The 19254-nt window shown below is 47.0% G+C and overlaps 1 pseudogene; it reads right to left on the reverse strand.

Annotated features, from left to right (window-relative positions):
* Positions 1-800: 800 nt before the first annotated feature.
* Positions 801-16429, reverse strand: LOC114595395 (uncharacterized; annotated as a pseudogene).
* Positions 16430-19254: the final 2825 nt, after the last annotated feature.

The following is a 19254-nucleotide window of genomic DNA, read 5'->3' on the forward strand; positions in this document are numbered from 1 at the left end:
GTAGTTGCCAATAATGTAACCAATTCTGAAAATGGTAATAACTTAGGTACACTTCTCAATGGTTCTTTTACAGAAAACACCACATCACCCGCAAAGGCTTTTATCTTATAATTCCCTTGGCCCACCGATATCCCCTTTATGTCAGAATTATTTCTTATCCTCTGCACCAACACCTTACATTTTTCCTGTAATGGCATTATTTACAATCAGGTTTGCAGTTTGATCTGTATAAATTGCCTTAATTCCTTTGATGAAAATGACTCCTAATTCCATTCCCTCCCTAATAACTTAATCATAAATGACCAAAACCAAAAAGAAATTCAATAGGGACTAATCTAAGGTTCTGCACTTTGGCAGGAAGAACCAGCTGCACCAATATAAGATGAGGGATACCTGGTTTGCTAGCAGTACATGGGAAAAGGATCTAGGGATCTTAGTGGACCACAAGCTTAACATGAGTCGACCCGAGGAGTGATGCAGCAGCTAAAAATGCTCATGCTATTTCAACAACAGAAAAGAAGACAATAATACAATGAAATCCAAAACAGTAACAATTTATTGCACGTTTATTCAAAATCCATTAAAAACTTTCTTTCTTTCTTTCTTTCTTTCTTTCTTTCTTTCTTTCTTTCTTTCTTTCTTTCTTTCTTTCTTTCTTTCTTGTTCTGCCCAATCTCAGTCCATATTTCATGGCTGCTTAAATCATCTGCCCCCCTCCTGATTCTCAGTGCCTCTTCTTCTGCCAGTCTTTGGCCAGTTGAGACGTCCAAATAGAGTGGCAATTCCTTCAAGGAGGAAAATCACAGCTCCTCAATGATGATGTCATCTGGATGGAGAAGAATGAAAAAGAGAGAAAATCTGTTCAGTCCTCTCCGCTTCTTGTAGCTGGAGTCAGTCTGGGTGCTGCCCTCCCAGGCCAGGTGGGAAAGGCCTGCCAGGCAGGGAGCAGGTCCTGCAGGACTCCCAGCAAGAAGACCTGGGAAGTGTGTCTTGGGCAAACAAGGGACAGGGAGTTTACTGTCCCCAAGGTGTGGGGCTTACCTTCTTTCAGATTATTCCTAAAACAAGCCAGCTCTGGCCGAATTACTGTGTTCTGCAGAGGAAAGACAAATATGAGTCAGTTGACACTATGAACCCCACCCTGGATGGGTGTAAGAGAAGCAGCCCCACCCAGGAAGGATGGAAGCAACCAAAGAACTGAATACAGGGAGGCAAAATACTTACTCTTAGGTTCGGGAATCTTCGTGAAAGGGCCAGCAGCAGGGATATACTGCTGGCCCCTAATTTCCTTTGGTCTTCACTCCCCAAAAGGGCGTAATATCGGAAGTCCTGCAGGATGAAAGAAATGGGACAGTTAGTTGGGTAAGGGACAGGGGGGCAACCCTAAAACCACTCCTGATGCTATCAGGATACTTACGGTAAGCAACTGGAGGAGGGTGCTAGTATTGGGGGCTTCTAGGAGGAGACCCCCCAGCAGGCTTTGAAATGGCCTCTTCAGTTCCTGTGGGAAAAGAGAGAAGAGAGGTTGAGTGCTTCTGGGTTAAATTTTGGAAGAGTGTAAAAAGAAGAAAGAGCTGTGCAAAGAGAAGTTAAAGCAGAGGACATACCTCTTTGTCCTCCTCTGCACTCCCCAGAACTGCCTCCGCTGTTCTATGGAGGATTTCACTCACCATAGAGAGACTGAAGTGGGGTCTCATAAAACTGGAGAGAGAAAGGGAAGGGGTTAGACACTGCCTCTTCCAAGTCTCCCTTGACCCTTCTCCCTCCTGCTTGACTTGTCCACCCAAAGCTCCCCCCGGAGTTCTGTCCCCCTGCAGCCCTGCCCACCCCAAAGATCCCACTCACCTCAATTGCAGGAGGGCCTCGAAGGCCAGGGCCAGGCTCAGGGGGCGATCCCTGAAGTACTCCAATTGCCCGAGAATGTTCTAGAAGAGAGCAGAGGAGGAAAGTCAGCTCCTTCCAGGAGTCTCCAGAGGATGGCTCCAACCCCAAACGCCAGCCCCTCTCTGCCCCTCCCTCCCCATGGGGGTCCCTCACACCACCCATCACTCACCAGAATGGCTTTGGCAGTCTCCTCCTTGGAGTACTTCAGGGTTCGGAGCCCCCTGAGCCGAGCTGCCTGGCAGTCCTGGATGATGCCCAGAAGCTGGAGCTGATCTTTGTCCAGCAGCTGAAAGGCAAAAGTCAGGCTGTCAGTTCCTTGTGGGGGGAGGGCTCCTCCACATCTGAGAGTGCAGAGTGGAGTGCAAGAGGGGGGGCAGATCTGAGGGATCCCCTCCCTGTTCTCGTTTTAGCTAATACTCACCGCAACGGAAGGGATGTGGATCCCCAGCACATCTGCAAAGTGAAGGACATAGGGATTGGTGAGTTCCTCCCTGAGCCCCTTGCAAGGCTTTCCCAAGAGTTTTCTCCTGGATTCCAAGTCCTACTACAGGAGAGGGACACCCCAGGCCTTGGGGGCCAATCCTGATCTCCTGCCCCCAGAACATGGCTCCCCAGGGAAGGTGCCCCTCCCGCTGACAACTGTCCCCCTGTCTTGCCCCACAACCCACCCCCCTGCTTCCTCCAACAGACCCCACAAAATGGGGTGGTTGCTGGGGGGGCGGGGCGGTTGGGTTTCCAGATGCTGTCGCAGATAAGCGGGTTGGATCCAGCCGTCTGGCTCTGTGCATCTTTTTACTAGATGCCCCCCTAGCCCATTCCTGCCCTCCTGCATCCCCAAAAGGAGGGCCACTTGCTCACCCGACACCGCAGGCTGCTCCAGGACTTCCAAGGGGGCCACCTTCTTGCAGCTGATCAGCCGCCTTAAGCGCCTGAACCTAGAAGAGACGAGCAGAGAGAGCGACTCAGAAGCTGGCAGCCCCAATTTTTGTGTGTGTGAGAGAGGAGGGGCGTCTGGCCCAATTCCTGCCCTCTCTCTGCAGTTCTGCAACCTGAAAGGGCATTGGCAGAGCTGGAAAGAGGCAGCCCAGAGCAAGAATGGCTGGCAGAGAGAGAAAGGAGGCCCCAAGTGCTATGGGTTCAAGAGTTCCAGCCCAAAGGAAAGACAAGCATTGCCAGCTGTTAAAGGGCTGCTCTGCCTCGTCTTCTTAGGACAGCCCTGCCCTTCCTGGTGAGGGAGGAGACCCCTAGGAGGGTCCTCCAAGCATCAAGGTGTCCCTGAAGAGGAGCAAAACATGAGGAAGGGGGTGGAGTCTTCCTTGGAGCCAGAGAGACCCCCCCCCCAGGGAGGGGAAGAAGGCCAGTGTTGTAGGGCAGCTGGAGAAATGCAAAATGGAGCCAGGCAGAGGTGTAGTGGTTGGAGGGCTGGACTGGGAGAACCTGGGAGAGCAGGGTTCAAATCTCCACTCAGCCATGAAGCTCCCTGGTGGACCAGAGAGCTAAAGCTGTGGAGGGGACCCCAGGACTCAAACCCCGCCCCCAGGAGACCAAGAGAAAGCAAAGGAATGGTACTTACAGCCTGCACATCTTCTTGATGAACCCCCCCCCCCTATCTAAGCTAACAACCTAGCTAAAATTCCCACCCAAGCCTGATCCCAAACTCTGATCCCACCCCCACCCCCAAACCCAGCCCTAACTCTAAACGTAACCCCCACCCTAACCCTACGCTTACCCCTAACTATTTCTCTATAAACAAAAGAAATATGCACACAAATGTGCACAAATATGCACAAATGTGCACAAATATGCACAAATATGCAGAAACGCACACAAATGTGCACAAATGTGCACAAAAAACAAAAAACAAAAAAACAAAAAAACAAAAAAACAAAAAAGTAAAATAAAAGTGTTAAAATAAAAAAGGTAAAATAAAAAATAAAATAAATAAAAATAAAATAAAATGAATCAAATAAAAGTAATAAAGAAAAGAAAAAGAAAAATAACAAGCAAACCTCTCCTCTTCTATAACCACCACCACCACCACCACCACTACCTCTCTCTCCTGACTCTCCTCACTAACCCACAATGGCCGCCTGCAAGTCAGAGGCTTTTAAGGGAAGAGCAAGAGATGTCACAAAGGAGGGCAGGTCCTTGTCACCATGGCAACCCCTCCACCTGGACCTGGCCCCTCCTGAGAGGTGATGCTTCTCTGTCAAAAATTTGAGGCACCTTCTGTTCTGACTGCTGCTGGACTGTATCTTCTATCCACAGATTCACATCGGCATTTCACATCCTTCTTTCTGCAACCCCATTTCCAAAGGGAGACCACCCCCACATCCTTCAAGGCAGGCTAGGGGTCTCCATAGCGCAGCATTGGACCATCTGCTTTGCATGCAGGCCTTCTGTCCTGGGAATGTCCCCACCCCCCATTTGAAACCCTGGATAGCTGCTGCCAGTCAGCACAGGCTAGTTGAAGAAGGATATTGAGCAGCTGGAAGGTGAGCAGAAGAGGGCGACCAGGATGATGAAGGGTCTGGAAACAAAGCCTGATGAGGAACAGTTGAGGCAGCTGGGTAGGTTTAGCCTGGAGAAGAGGAGAGAGGAGAGCCATCTTCCAATATCTGGGGGCTGCAAGAGAGAGCAAGGTGATATGTGCTGCCGCTGCAGTTTTGAAGAGTTAAAAGGTACGTTTCCTTATTTTGCCACATCCTGGTATATTATAGGTTGCTTCCAGACAGGTGTTTATTGTGGGATTGGCACTGCTCTCACATACACCCCCATGAGATCAGCATCAAAATGCTAGGCTGTGTTTCATTCCTTTTATATTCAGTTTCACAGTTTTCACAGAAAACCAGACAAGTAAAAAACAAACAAAAACAACAACCCTGCTGCCAATGTCCCATTTGCAATTTCTGAATGGCCAGTTTACAATATTAATTCCCCAGCTGGAAGCACCCACAGACATTTCAGTTGCCGCACAGCTGGGGTGGGGATAGGGCAGGATGCAATCATATTGTGCATTTCAAATGTTTGTGTATAGCACTAGCAAAGGTGCAAGATCCTGCTGGTGGGTAAATTCGTATTGGAAGGTACCGGTATATGCTTGAGGGTTTCCTATAGACATCTAGCTGGCCACTGTGAGAACAGGATTCTGTTCCAGATAGGATTCAGCAGCGCTCTTCTCAGTGGCGTAGCTAGCCGCTCGGCTGTCGGTTGCAGTCTGTGCATCCTGCAGCCGGGGGTGGGGCGAGCAGCCCAATGGGGGCAGGGCAAGCCACCCATGGGGCCAGGGTGTGCTGTGTGGAGCTTCTCTGCCACCTCCCCATCGGCTGTAAGGCAGCTGAGGGAGAGGCGGAGGCAGGCACAAGTCCCATGCTGCCGTTTCAGGCAGTGCAGAGCCTGCAGGTCCCCAAGCCACCATGTCACTCCCAGGAGAGATGCGTGGCTCGGGCACGCTGAAGGCCCTGCGGTAAGTTCCGGCCTCTGCAGTGTGGCATCCAGTACCAGCCACATTTTGTTACGTTTCTTGACTGAACTAAAAAGTTTCATGAGCCCTTTTTTTTCAAAAAAAGAAAAGAAAAGAAAAGAAAACCTCATATTTTTTTCACCCTCCTCAGTGATGACACCTGGGGCAACCCCACCCCCTTTCTCCGCCACTGACTGAGATAGTTTATTATACCCATACAAAGGTGACCATATACTTTCAGAATTACTAACCAGTCCTTCTTTTGACATTTCAACTTTTGAGTCAGAAATTGAACATGACTAACGCTTTGATGTCCTTGGTTGAAGGTAATCCCTACGTGCTCAGATGTGATTTTCTCTTTCCTTACATAGTCTCATGTTCAAAGTCTTTGAAAAGCTGTTAAATCTAAGTCCAATCCACGTCCTCATTTAGAATGCTGAATAAAACAAAGTCACTTTCTGTGGGAAGACCTGCTGGGATGAGCAGTTTATGATGTTGTGGATCTCAGCGGGCTGATTTCCAGCTTACCTGGTGTTAAGCCCCCATCCCCAGCTCAGCTGAAGATATAACAGCATAACTTGCTCATCCCACCTCAGCCATAGCTCAGCTGGTGAGTTGAAACTGATGGAGCCATTTATGGTGTAAGCCATGGGTAGGCAAACTAAGGCCCAGGGGCCGGATCAGGCCCAATCACCTTCTAAATCTGTGCTGCAGGCAGTCCGGGAATCAGCGTGTTTTTACATGAGTAGAATGTGTCCTTTTATTTAAAATGCATCTCTGGGTTATTTGTGGGGCATAGGAATTTGTTCATTTTTTTCTTCTTCAAAATATAGCCTGGCCCCCACAAGGTCTGAGGGACAGTGGAGTGGCCCCCTGCTGAAAAAGTTTGCTGACCCCTGGTGCAAGCAGTGGTGTAATGGGGGGGGAGCCTCAGGAGAGGTTGCACCGGGCCCAAAATTGCTAGGGGGCACAAAATTTCAACACCTGGCGTTGCCTGAATGCAGCCGCATGCTTCTGTCGCTGGGCTCTGTTGAAAATGGCTTCTCCATGCGAACCAGGAAGTGACCTCTCCAGACAATGGAACAACTCTTCTTTTCTTATCTAGGTGGCTGCAAGCTCCTGGATGATGCGGAAGCTGTTAGAAAGTTAAATGCACATGCATACCCTGCCTGTTTCCCACCCTCCCAATCACCCTCCATGTGGTCCTGGGCTCTGATAACCCACGCTACGCCACTGTGTGAAAGTTCCCCAAAAAGGACATTCGGAAGGGAGGAGCGGTGTGTGAGCAGTGAAAGGAGATTTAGGCTGGATCCCAAGCCCGTTCTGCTCAGTCATGTGATCGGGCAACCCAACATAAAACACTATTTTAAAGGTTTTTTCCCCCTCTGCTGTGCTTAGGCAGAGCAACAGCAGAAGCCCTGCTGCTGAATGTGTTACAATGTGGTGCAACTTTACACTAGCTTGCTTTGTGCCAAACTTTTGCACATGGGATTGACATCCCCAGCATCCCCCACGCCTGTCAAGGGAGCTGATACGTAGCACACTTTGCAGAGCAGAGAGAGAAGGCAACCCCTGCTAACTTGCAATTAGTCCTTTTAAGGGACGCAGGTGGCACTGTGGTCTAAACCACTGAGCCTCTTGGGCTTGCCAACTGGAAGGTTGGCAGTTTGAATCCCTGCAACAGAATGAGCTCCCGTTGCTCGGTCCCAGCACCTGCCAACCTAGCAGATCAAAAGCACGCCAGTGCAAGTAGATGAATAGGTGCCACTGTGGTGGGAAGGTAAACAGTGCTTCTGCACTCTGGTTTCCATCATGATGTTCTATTGCACCAGAAACAGTTTAGTCATGCTGGCCACATGCCCCGAAAGCTGTCTGTGGACAAACGCCGGCTCCCTCGGCCTGAAAGCGAGATGAGCGCCGCAACCCCATAGTCGCCTTTGACTGGACTTAACCACCCAAGGGTCCTTTACCTTACCTTTACCTTTACCTAGTCCCTTTATTAATGAATCAGAACAGAAAACACATGGAGACTCGAGCGATATACTCCACCATAGCAAGCAGCTTCTCAGACTGTCTTGCACCTCCGACTTCACTCCATTCCCTCTGTGTCAGGCCCTTCCCTCTTTCTAGGGCGAGCTCCAAGGGACCCTCTCTGTTTCTGCTTGGCTCTCTGCTCTGTTATATCTCGCAAATGGGAGGAGCTGCCAGGCTGCCAGCAGAAACACTGTTCCGGCGGGCTCTGTAAAGCTGCTAAGTCTGACTCCTCTCTTTGCTCTGTGCAGGGGCACCTGCCTGTTTCCCCCTTTCCCTCATCCTCCAAGCTCCCAGTCCATCCCAGCTCTTCCCCTCCTCTGGGGTGCGTCCGGTTGCCCACCACCAGGATCCCGGTTTCTACCACTCCACCTCACCTAGTCAGTCCCTGACAATGCCCTTAGCAATCCTCAATGTATGGGTCAGCCCTCAATGCATAAGGATTTATTGTGGCAGTTTGCTTGGTCCTGATGAAGGTACTCTACTTTTGCTTGGAGATAATTCTTCTGCTGAACCAATGCAGCCATCTGGAATTTTGAGTGTGTGTGTGTGTGGTTTATTACAAAACTCCATTTAAGCATTATGAAGTATTTGAATGCTGACATATTTAATAGCACCGGAGATGTTCTCCATGTGTTGATAATCTGCCTGTTGCCCTCAGACATCAGACCTTGAGGGAAGTACACTCTGGCCTCTGCCATTGGCCAGGGACCCAAGGGACCGAGGGAGGCCACAGCATCTGCCTCCCAGGAAGAACATTATGGCCGGAGGAAGACAAGTCTGTCCCCATCCATCAGGAAGCAATGAGTTTGTTTCCTCCTTGCCTGCCAGAAAGAACACTTGGCTCCAATTGCAGAGCAGAAGGGAAGTACACTATGGCCCCATCCATCAGCCAGGGGACGAAAGACGGCTGGGTCATTTTCAGTCCCTCCATCCAAGCAAGACCACCAGGGCTGGAAGATCAGCCTGGTCCCAAACTGTATATAAATCCCTGTTTTTAGTTCACCACTTTGTTTCTGGCACTGTCAAACTGTTCTCCTTTCCCCCCTTCCATTCCCCTCCCCTTCTGCGTTTTCTCTTTTTAGATTTGTCTTCCTGCCTCTCCTTCTCCAAGCTTGGTTCTTATTTGGATGGGGTTACCGGAGGCAGGTAACAGGTTTATCCCACTCCTCAGCTGAGTACTCTTTTGCTTTCTCACATGTAAGCAAAGAAGTGAGAACTACAAAGCGTGTTCTCCTTCATGGAGAGCACGTGTTGTGCTGGGGTCTAACAAGACATCCCACTGTTGCTGGGCAGGAAAGATAAGTTGGCCACCATTGCGATTGGGCTCCTCTTGTCGTTGGGGAGAATTTGATGTTGCCATTTTGTGATTAACAGCCATAAGCTTTATATTACCCGCGCGCAGCAATGAGCTTCCTCTTTTTGCTGCGTGCATCAGATCACCCACCCACCCTCCCTATATTTAGGGTTGCTCCCTTGACCTTGCTATGCCTGTCATGGGGTCGTCTGCTTTTGGGGCAGGGGCGTGGTAGGAATTTTGTTCGTTTGGCTGATTGGCTGGGCCATTTGGTTTTTGCCTACTGTGTAGCAAATCGTCACAACTTGTAAGGTTGCGGTTAGGCATTGGTTTTATGAATTGGTTGGTGGAGGGGTATGGATTGGCTGTGCCTGCCCCTCCAATACTGCTCCTGCAAGAGTATTCCGTTAAAGGAATCCAGGGGCTCGCCATGCTTTTGTCCGAATCCTGTCAAGGGGCTAGTGCCACGCAAGAGCCCCTGGGAGCATTTGGGGAGAGGTGAGGGCATGGTACCCAGCGCCATTTTTCTCCCCAAAATGTTTTCTCTTTCTGACTTTCACGGGTGTGTGAATGTCAGTCGGTCCCCGTGTGGGGTCAGATAGTCACAACCAATGCCTCAGCAACCACTCACATTTTTTGTATTTTAATAAAGTTGTGGCCAAAATTATGCCACAAACCTTAAACAAAAATTCTGTTTGAATTGTGTTTTATTTGGGGTGGCTTGGGGACCTCAACACACAACAAAATGTGTGGATGGCTGTTCAGAGTGCCAGTCAGCCCTAGCCGTTCCACTCCAGGATACTCTATTCCATTCCCTCATTTCTAGGTTTTGTTTCTATAAACAGTCAGTATTTAGTCACCACTGAGTATACCCAGCCCTCATTGGAATGATTTCGGTTCTTTCCCTTGCCCTTTAGCTTTGGATGTGCAGCATTCCTGCGCTCATGGCATTGCAATGATTACAAGTCAGTTCCCACGGGGAAAATGGTGAGGCTATATTCCTAATCAGGTTTGAAAATATTTATGCAAATCTGTTTCCCTAGAGCTGTACACAAGCTGCTCAACCTTGCAAAATTTGCTGGAGCTAACCATAAAGAATAAGGTCAGAGCAAAAAAATAAAAAATGTATTGAACATTTCAGGCCCCCTTCTAGAATGAACACATACAACAGAAACTCTAGTATTTTCTTTTGAGAGACAGAGAGAAGTTTGTTCATTCTTGCTGGTGACTGAGCTCACTGCAGGAAGCTAGAAGCAGATCTTGCTTGCCATAAACCCAATGGTGTTTTTCCCATATAAATAAATGGTTCCCATTCTTTCATATCTGAAATAGGTAAAGTGATGTCCTTGGGGATACTGTACTTTTGAGGGCATGGTGTGTGTGTGTGTGTGTGTAAATTTGTCTCTGTGCAGAATGCACTGCACCCTCAGGGCTCTTTATGAATTGAAGGCTTTTCTCAAAACACACGTACCGACAATGACATCTTGCTAGTTAAAAAGAAAAAAGCATAGCCATGACACTGAACTCCAGTGTTAATGCTGCAGCTCAGGGAAAGCTCTTTACAAGAGAGAGAGAAAAATGCCTATGAATGGATCTTACCTGAGCTTGCTTATTGCTGCTTGCTCAGCACCTTAGGCAAATATTTGTTTTCTACTGTGGTACATATTTGGCATTGTTTGAGCTAACCCTTCTTTCAGAGTACATAAGGTTTTGTAAAAATGCCAATACCTCGCTTTTGAAACACAGTTTATGCAATCTCGGAATGTCATTGCATGCTTGTTTTCCAGCAGGGATATTCGTACTTTCATCACCTTATCAGTAGATCGTTCAGGAGAAATTTCTCCTGCGATTCTTTATGCCCCACAAAGTAGGCAGCATGTCATAATCTTAAGTTGCTCAGATCACTAAGGCTGTGATCCTAAGCTTATGCACTAGGAAGAAAATGCATTCTACTTTGCTCAAGGCTGTTTCACAAATTACATGGTAGACAGTTCAAGTTGCCACACTGAGTTTATTCCCATCAGGGAACAGTAACTCAACAGACACCTGGGTGAGTGTACTTGTCTGTTACACATGTTTTCACAAATGCGATTGTCATATTCATGGTTGCCGTTTGCAAGGGAACAAAAGTACAAAATTGGGCCTGAGTGTCTAAACCTGCAAATTACTTCCCCAATGTATGAAAAACAGAAGTTTAAATCCATATTTAACACATGCACACACAGATTTAGAAGATATATATCAAAAACAATCTAAAATCTCATTCTTATACTCATGGCAATATAAAATAACATCAGAACATCACCTTATATGGCCAGAAAAATGTGACCAACAATATTGCTATAGACCAAAGATGTTTCAACCCTAGAAGGGTCTTCCCAAATGGTCAAGATGCTTAAATATCAGTGTTGTCACCAAATATGACTCTTAGCTAGTCTGTATAGACCTCATGGACTGAGCTATCTTATCCACAGAAAATGTTCACGCCCTTTAATAGATCTGAATGTATGTATGTTGTTATGTAGCTTGCCTGCTCATCTGTGATTTAGGGGTTTATTCCAAGATGTTAGCTTTCAAAGGTCAGCCAGCAAACTTGCATTTTAAAATGTGCATGCCATATCAAGAACACTGTGCTCCAGTGGTCTTTAAGGTGCTACTGGAAGGAATTTTTTTTGTTTTGACTATGGCAGACCAACACGGCTACCCATCTGTAACTGGAACTATGGAAGGCACCACATTGAGCCGCATGAAATGGAAGTCCATCAAATGAAGAAGTGTGCATGCACACGAAAGCTCATACCAAGAACTAACTTAGTTGGTCTTTAAGGTGCTACTGGAAGGAATTTTTTTTGTTTTGACTATGGCAGACCAACACGGCTACCCATCTGTAACTGTGCTCCAGAAACAGTGATGGTCATGGTTCCCCACCCCCAAATAATGTTCAAAACAGAAGCAAGTGTCTTTCTAGTGCATGATAAAGTACATAAAATCTGTCATTTGGCCTGTTCTGCTGAGGCAAGGGATCCCTGCAAAATTGACTCTATGGCCACAGGATTTCCTCCTGCCGCCCAGATGTGCCACGAATTCCCTGTTGGGTTTGGAATGTTTTTTAAAAAAGTAAATTTTACACTAATTAAGGACATACAAAGTAGCATCTGCTCAGTATAGCCTATGTACGCTAGCCTTCCCAAACCTTGTGCTGTCAGATGCTTTTAGAATACAGTTCCTATCATCCTCGACCATTAACCATGCATTCCTTCCCTCCCACCACTCTGTGCAGCCCTGGGCACTGGTAACCCACGCTATGCCACTGAGCAAAAGGTTGGGGAAGGCTGGCAAATGCTAATTCCCTAGTACTGATTCCCTGCGTGTGTATCAGTGCCACCATCCGCATCTGTAGGGCTGAGTGAACCCAAATGTTAATTACCAAAAGAGACAAAGAGAACCCTTAGCAGGGGAAGGGAGACACCCAAACAGCCCAATAAGGACTGAAGATTCTGAGTTGTTCTACAAGATGCTGGCTGAGAATTGGATTGTGGGGTGGGGTGGGGAGATGGAAAATCAGGGCAGAGAGAGGTTGGAATATAGAGTGTCCTGGTTGCTCCAGATCTTACGGAAGGGTGACATGGATATTTTTAAAATAAATAAATAGTAAATCCTCAGGGCATTGCATAACTATCCCTGCTTAAGCCTCAAAGTGTTTTGTTTGATCACTGGATGCACTTGAGTCAAATAAAAGTTACAATATGGCAATGTGGTCAGTAAATGCTGAATCAGGGATTCCAGCCCCATCTTTTTCTCTTTTTCCCCAAGGGCAAAATCTGAATATATTTCATGTAAAGGAGTTGAGCTTTGGGGATTATTTATAGGGAATCTACTGAAATATGTATAAGATCCTAATATAGCAATTATATTTTGTCTGCTAGGATGTGGTCAACCACAACTTCTGCCTTGAACTCCAAGCCAACCCTCATGCTAAAGCCATCAGAGAACGTCTATAGCTGGATGAATTTGTGGTAAATATGTGAAGAAAAGGTAGGTCACCTCCAAAGCAATTCAACATCGTGCTGCCATTCATCTGGTAAAGTGGTTGGCTGCGTATATCCAAAGGGCATATGTCAAAGTCAAAATTCACAAACACTTTGAAATTGCATAGCTCCGAATATGCTGCTTCTGTCCTTAAATGCAAGTGTGGAAAACTAGTCTGCTTATTATATATTTGGATAATCAGACAGTTGGGCTTCCAGAGAAAGAGATGTAACCCCAAACTTGCTCCTTTAGAGGGAATTCAACCCCACCCAGAACAGGTAACTTGCCAGGTATTAGAAGAGGCCTCACATTAACTTGAGACAAAATTAACATGGAAAACACACTTCCATTGGTAATCATAATTATGCCCAAGAAAAAATTACATATCCTCCAAGTGTCCCTATTTTCCAGGAATGTCCTTGATTTAGAGAAGCCAACCCAGTTTCAGATTTGATCCCAGAATGGCCCACTTTTCCTTAGGATGTGACTATTATCATTGGAGAACTGTTGGAGGGTATGGAGTTATCCGATTCCCGAGCCACCTGAAAGCAATCCTGTATAGGGAAGGTTTCTTTTTAATGTTTAATGCTTTCTTATGTCTTTATATATGTTGGAAGCCTCCCAGAGTGTCTGGGGCAACCCAGTAAGGTGTGTGGGGTATAAAAAGTAAATTACCATTATGGAATGGGACGTCCCTATTTTCAGTGGAGAAATGTTGGAGGGTATGAAATTAAAGTTTTATTTACTTGTAAAACTTTGTTAATAGAAATCTACCAATTCGCCTCAGTAGAGGAATTTCAGAATCAGTTTAGACTGAGTCTACACAACATGGAACCCAATGGCTATCGATTGAGTCCTGCCTCCATGTTTCCAGTTGGAAGAAAATAGGAATAAATAAGAGATTGCCTATACGACAGGCTCAGCTTTATGGCCAGTTTACAAGGTATGCAAATTTGACTTCAACTGTTGTGTGCAATTTCTGCACAGTGCACCAACAATACCTTCTATTGTTTTGCTGAGGGCTCTGCATTTCATCTTTGACCAGGTGCTTGACTATATTAACAGTTGTGTTTCTATAGTGAAGTAAACATCAGTGCCTGAGGGAATATATATGGGGATGTATGGAAGTGAGAGCTGGAGCATAAAGAAGGCTGATCGCCGAAGAATTGATGCTTTTGAATTATGGTGCTGGAGACGACTCTTGAGAGTCCCATGGACTGCAAGAAGATCAAACGCATCCATTCTTAAGGAAATCAGCCCTGAGTGCTCACTGGAAGGACAGATCGTGAAGCTGAGGCTCCAGTACTTTGGCCACCTCATGAGAAGAGAAGACCCCCTGGAGAAGACACTGATGCTGGGAAAGATGGAGGGCACAAGGAGAAGGGGGCGACAGAGGACGAGATGGTTGGATAGTGTTTTCGAGGTTACCAGCATGAGTTTGACCAAACTGTGGGAGGTAGTGGAGGACAGAGGTGCCTGGCGTGCTCTGGTCCATGGGGTCACGAAGAGTCGGACACGACTAAACGACTAAACAAATATATATATATATCAGTGTCACTTGCAAACACATGGAAAGAAAGATGAAGAACTGCATAGTCCTCCAACTTTCTCCCAATGGATTTACTCCAGGTAGTTTTTGATACAATCAAACATTTGTGCAAAACAGTGAGTAATCTGAGCACAGTTCTACCCATAGACAGATCTGATGCTATCATGTTGTCCATCATTAAATTATGTCGTATTTGTTCATCAGAGACTAGCTTGCCAAGCCCAGAGACGGATGCTTTTGAGTCCTGACTTCAACTGAAATGCCTGTCTCTGTCAATTATGAATCTATCTTGCAAGCAGGGATGAAATAAATCAGGACGGGTGTCAAGAAAACCGTCTCAGGTCACATTCACATTTGTGGTGCCAAAGAAACGCCCTCTGTTCCCATCTTTAAATATAAGGCAACGCCCCAAAACCACCAGGATGCAAATGCAGGAATTGGCGCACGTATTCCTAGCTGGAATAACACACATGTCCACACATGTTTCTCCTTTGCAATACAACAATCAACATACTTGAAATTCCACAGGTCAGCTGGTTATGGGAGAGTGTGGGAACTGGAGTCAGCATCGCCTACATCTCCTATTCCATCCAACGTGCAAATCAGCGGGGTTTCAGCTGTTTAAAAACAAGGCTGTATAGGCCTGCGGAGATCACTGTAACTGTTGGACTAGCAACAGCCAACGACGAAGATGGGAAAGCATAGCATCCCCTTCCATTCACTGTTAATGTATTAATACTGGCTTGACTTGTGGTTTGGAGTTGGGTGACACTGATATGCAGAGAACACCCAGCTCTCTCTCTCTCTCTTTCATCTGATCCATGAGTAGTGGTGGAGCCCAAAACGGGCGCCTGGAGTCGGCTAACTTGGGTGGGATTGAGGCTAACAAAATAATCGAGATCAAGACAGGTGCTGTTGGTGAATTGCTTGGAAGTGGTATTTGACCTGTTCTGGACAAGGTTACACTGCTGCTTGAGGATTAGGTCAGAAGTAGATTGTCAGATTGCCCTTACCACTATGTTAGCTTCCAGGCAGGTGGGTAGCTGTTGCTCACTGGGAGACAGGGGTGAGATGGTGGGAAGGTTGATATAGTGCAGTTGCACCAACAAGATTGACTCTGCCAGTGCATTTTCATTATGCCAGCCTCCCTGCACGATGCCCCTCCCGGCAATTCAGCTTCTTCTCACATGTCCTTCTCAGGGTAATCCTACATTTCGGTGGTGTGTTTGTGTAGTGGCGAATTGTGCAGAGTGGGACTGGTTCAGTTGCACTGGGTGTGGAGTCTCTGGGGTGCTACCGGGAAGGCCACAACTATGATTTAGAATGGAGTAGCAAAGGGGTGCCAAATTTTGGTGTTGCATAGGGTCAACATACGTCCAGGAAAACCCAGACATGCCCTCTTTTGGGGGGCCAACATGCCCATTTGAGTGGATTTTTACATTTTAAAGGAAATGTTTGGGGTTTGGGGCATATGGCTTGAGTGGCTGTCAGGGACTGGACTGAAGGGGACGAGATTGAGGAGGAATGGTGGAGATCATCCCCCCGTCTCCTGAAGCTTCCATAGAAGAGGAAGGCAGTATTGACTTACAGGAGACTTCCTCAACCTCGGCCCTCCAGATGTTTTGAGACTACAATTCCCATCATCCCTGACCACTGGTCCTGCTAGCTAGGGATCATGGGAGTTGTAGGCCAAAAACATCTGGAGGGCCGAGGTTGAGGAAGCCTGAATTACAGCATGGTTTGAGGGAGGTCACAGCTCAGAGACAGCTGAACAGAAGAGTTGGGAGGTGTTGGGAGAAGAGAAGGGGGAGACAGAGCAGCCAGCTAACACGTTATCACTGGAGAGTATTTCTGACCCTCCTTCTCCCAGAACCCGGCGTTCGTCGAGAGTGCAAGAGCAAAGGACTCAGATACAATTAGCCTCTGGCAGCCACCATAAGGGGAACCGCTATAGCTAGGAAGAGAGGCAGGATGAGCTCAGTTGGAGCAACGCCATTAACAGCAAATAAACTCCATTCCTTTGTCTCTCACGGTGACGATTGAATAAACTTACTAGTAAGAACTCTTCTTTGTTTTTCTCTGCTGCTTGCTGCCACTGAGGGAGGGATAGAATTCCTCCAAAGCCTGACAGTGCCTTGGGCTTGGGCTGAGACGCAAGCAGCTCGCGTGTGGGCATGGGCTACTGTTCATGCCATGGCCTCTGCCAGCCCAAGCTGGGGAAAGAGGCATATGGGCACAACAGCAGCAGCCCTGCATGCCTTCACCCACACACCTCATTCCCCAGCTCGGGCTGGCAGCGGCTCAGGCTGTCCTCTTGTTTGCTCTTCGAGGTATGGCAACCTTAGGTTGTGCAGGGCGCTGGTTAAATGTGAGACCCCAAAATCTGTCAGTGTGTGTGTGTGTGTGTGTGTGTGTAAAACAAGTCAGCAGCCACCAAAGAGAGATGATCCATTCAGGAATAGGATGGAGTGAAGGGCTCAGTCCCAACTCCCCTATATGCGTGATAGGCCACCAGACTGAGCATGTGTTATACAGACCAATCCCTCCATGGGGATTTCCTCTTTTGGGCCTTGCCAAAAGCACACATGGTATCCATTTGAGTCTGCAGTTCCTGGTGCAGTTAGGGATCTGAACACATATGGACATAACTGGATCAGGGAAACGGGAGGGATTCGACACGTGTACTACGCTTATGCCAGGATGCAAAGAGTGTGCAGTCAAAAACCCTGGAAAATAGGCTTTTTAAAGGATTTTCAGTTCAACGGAAATGCTGTCAATGCCTTGTAAACATTGAAAACGAAGCTAAAACTCAAACCGCTCCGCTTCGTACTGGAGGGGCACTTATCAATTACATATGCAAACAGAAAATGTTTTCCACTGAAACAGGCTTCTAAATGAGCTTCTGTGTCTAGTTGAAAATGAAATCTTTGTAGGTTTTCAGATCTACTGGAGCGAACTGAAATTTTCTGTTCTAATTCATGAAGTCTTTAAAAACCTTGCTCTTAACTTATCAAAATACTTTTAAATATCTGGGGGTCAGTTCCACTAACACGCGAACATAGGCTTCCATTTCCTTACCTCCCTCATTGTGTTTACAGAGAATGCAGTGTAAACTGTGTATGCGTGTAGTTTGTGTATAGGGAGAGAGGAAGAGGCCATCTACAAGTTTGCAATTTACCAGAGTTTAGTCTATGAAGAATGAGCTATAAACAAAGACGGCCAAAGGCCACTTGCTTTGGCCAAGAATGCTTGGGTTTCTGGCTCTATTGTTTTCTTGGCCTTCAAGCTTTGTTCTTGCAACATCCCCCCCCCCCCCAATAGATGCTCAAACCAAAAATTCTGCACTAGTGCCTCTTTATTAGCTATAGCCCCATGTAACATGATCTCTCAATTTATACTCAGAATGAGCATGTTTGTCCAACTAGCTTTCTGATGCATGTATTGCCCAGGGAGGCACATTATGTGACCCAAGAGAACAGCAAAATAACCAGACTGTACAACACCAATGTGATAAAATCCAGGCCAAATCTTTATTGACAGCAGCAGGCAGGGCAAGGGTTGGCATGGCATGGGGTCCCAGGATCAGTTCATCATTCCACAAGCCCCACGTTGATGGAATGGATCTGCTCCAAACCTGTTCCATGGGAGTCGGCCAGTGTTGAACCTTGCTGTGGTGCAAACTTAGCAAGCAAAGTCTCACTGCGTGACCAGGGTGCAGATTCCTACCAGGCAGATTCCCCAGCATTGAGCTTCAGTCAATCCTCCCTTTAGGCTCCTTATGGGGGCTCCTCTATACCAGGGACATTCAATTCCCAAGAGACTGCGATCTACTCCCGGGGAAAAAACCCTAAAAAACTAGCAGTGATATACGGGGGGGGGGGGGGGAGGCAAAGCCAAACTTATTGAGCAGCTTTTTTAGGGGGGCAAGCCAAACCTCTTGAGCTTTTTGGGGGGCATACTTCTGATGCTTTTTGGGGGGGAATGTGTCATAAATCACTTACCAGGTAGTAAACCCAGCAGTGATAACTCCGTCTTCCGAATCAGCAATTGTGCATGAGTGACGGACAGAGCGAGGGGGCTGGGCCGCATACTCTTTTCCCCCTGCGGAGGAAAGTCAGCACGCAATCAACCATCATCAACCGCTATCACCCGGGGACTGACCTGTCAATTGCGGTTGACTAGTTGGACACCCTTGCCCTATACTATGTTGATCTGCCCAATGCCATTTCTGCCCTCATACAAACTACATTCTTCTGCCTAACAAAGTAAGGCCATAATGTCACTGAGGGAAAGGTGGAAAAAGAGCCAATCAGGTTGAGAGAGGAAAAAATTATTTCTGGCCCTATCGACCAGCGCCCCATAATTTCTCAGTAAAGGCTCTAACCCGAGAGTGGGTGGGCAGGAATCTCTCGAGGCAAAATGGCCTTGACCTCAAGGGGAATCGGCCTTATGTAGGCTTTCCCCTCCCCTTTGCAAGGACTCATGGGAAAGCTTTTTTGCCTCTGTCCAGCCCAGTGGTTTCCATTCCACCAGCATCAGGTGAATGGAATGATGTACTGATGCTGGAGCCCTGCTGCCATGCCAAACCTGACCCTTCTTGCTGCGGTCAATAAAGATTTCATTCCAACACCTGGTGTTCTGTCTGTTCATTTGCAGTTCTTCTGGGTCACATATTGCTCCTGTCAGGGCAAACACTTTCCCTTCTTGAAGACTGTCCTGTATTTAATAAAATGTGAGAGAGTGGGACTAAAGAGTAAATCTGCCATTTGGTTACTCACTGTTTCTTAAGGTTCAGGAAAGAGAGACTGGCGTATGCCAGCCAAATTGGTCCACTTTAAATTTCTGTAGGATTCCCTTCCTATATATATATTCTCTTTCTCTCAGAAATTCAGCCAAAGTAGAACCCTGTTAACTTCCATTCACTTCCATGGTAGACTAAAGCACATGCTTCATTCCATGCTACTGAAATCTGTGGGACTCAAACATGCTTTATTTTGACTA

The sequence above is a fragment of the Podarcis muralis genome, chromosome 4, assembly GCF_964188315.1.
Source record: "Podarcis muralis chromosome 4, rPodMur119.hap1.1, whole genome shotgun sequence".
Classification (NCBI taxonomy): domain Eukaryota; kingdom Metazoa; phylum Chordata; class Lepidosauria; order Squamata; family Lacertidae; genus Podarcis; species Podarcis muralis.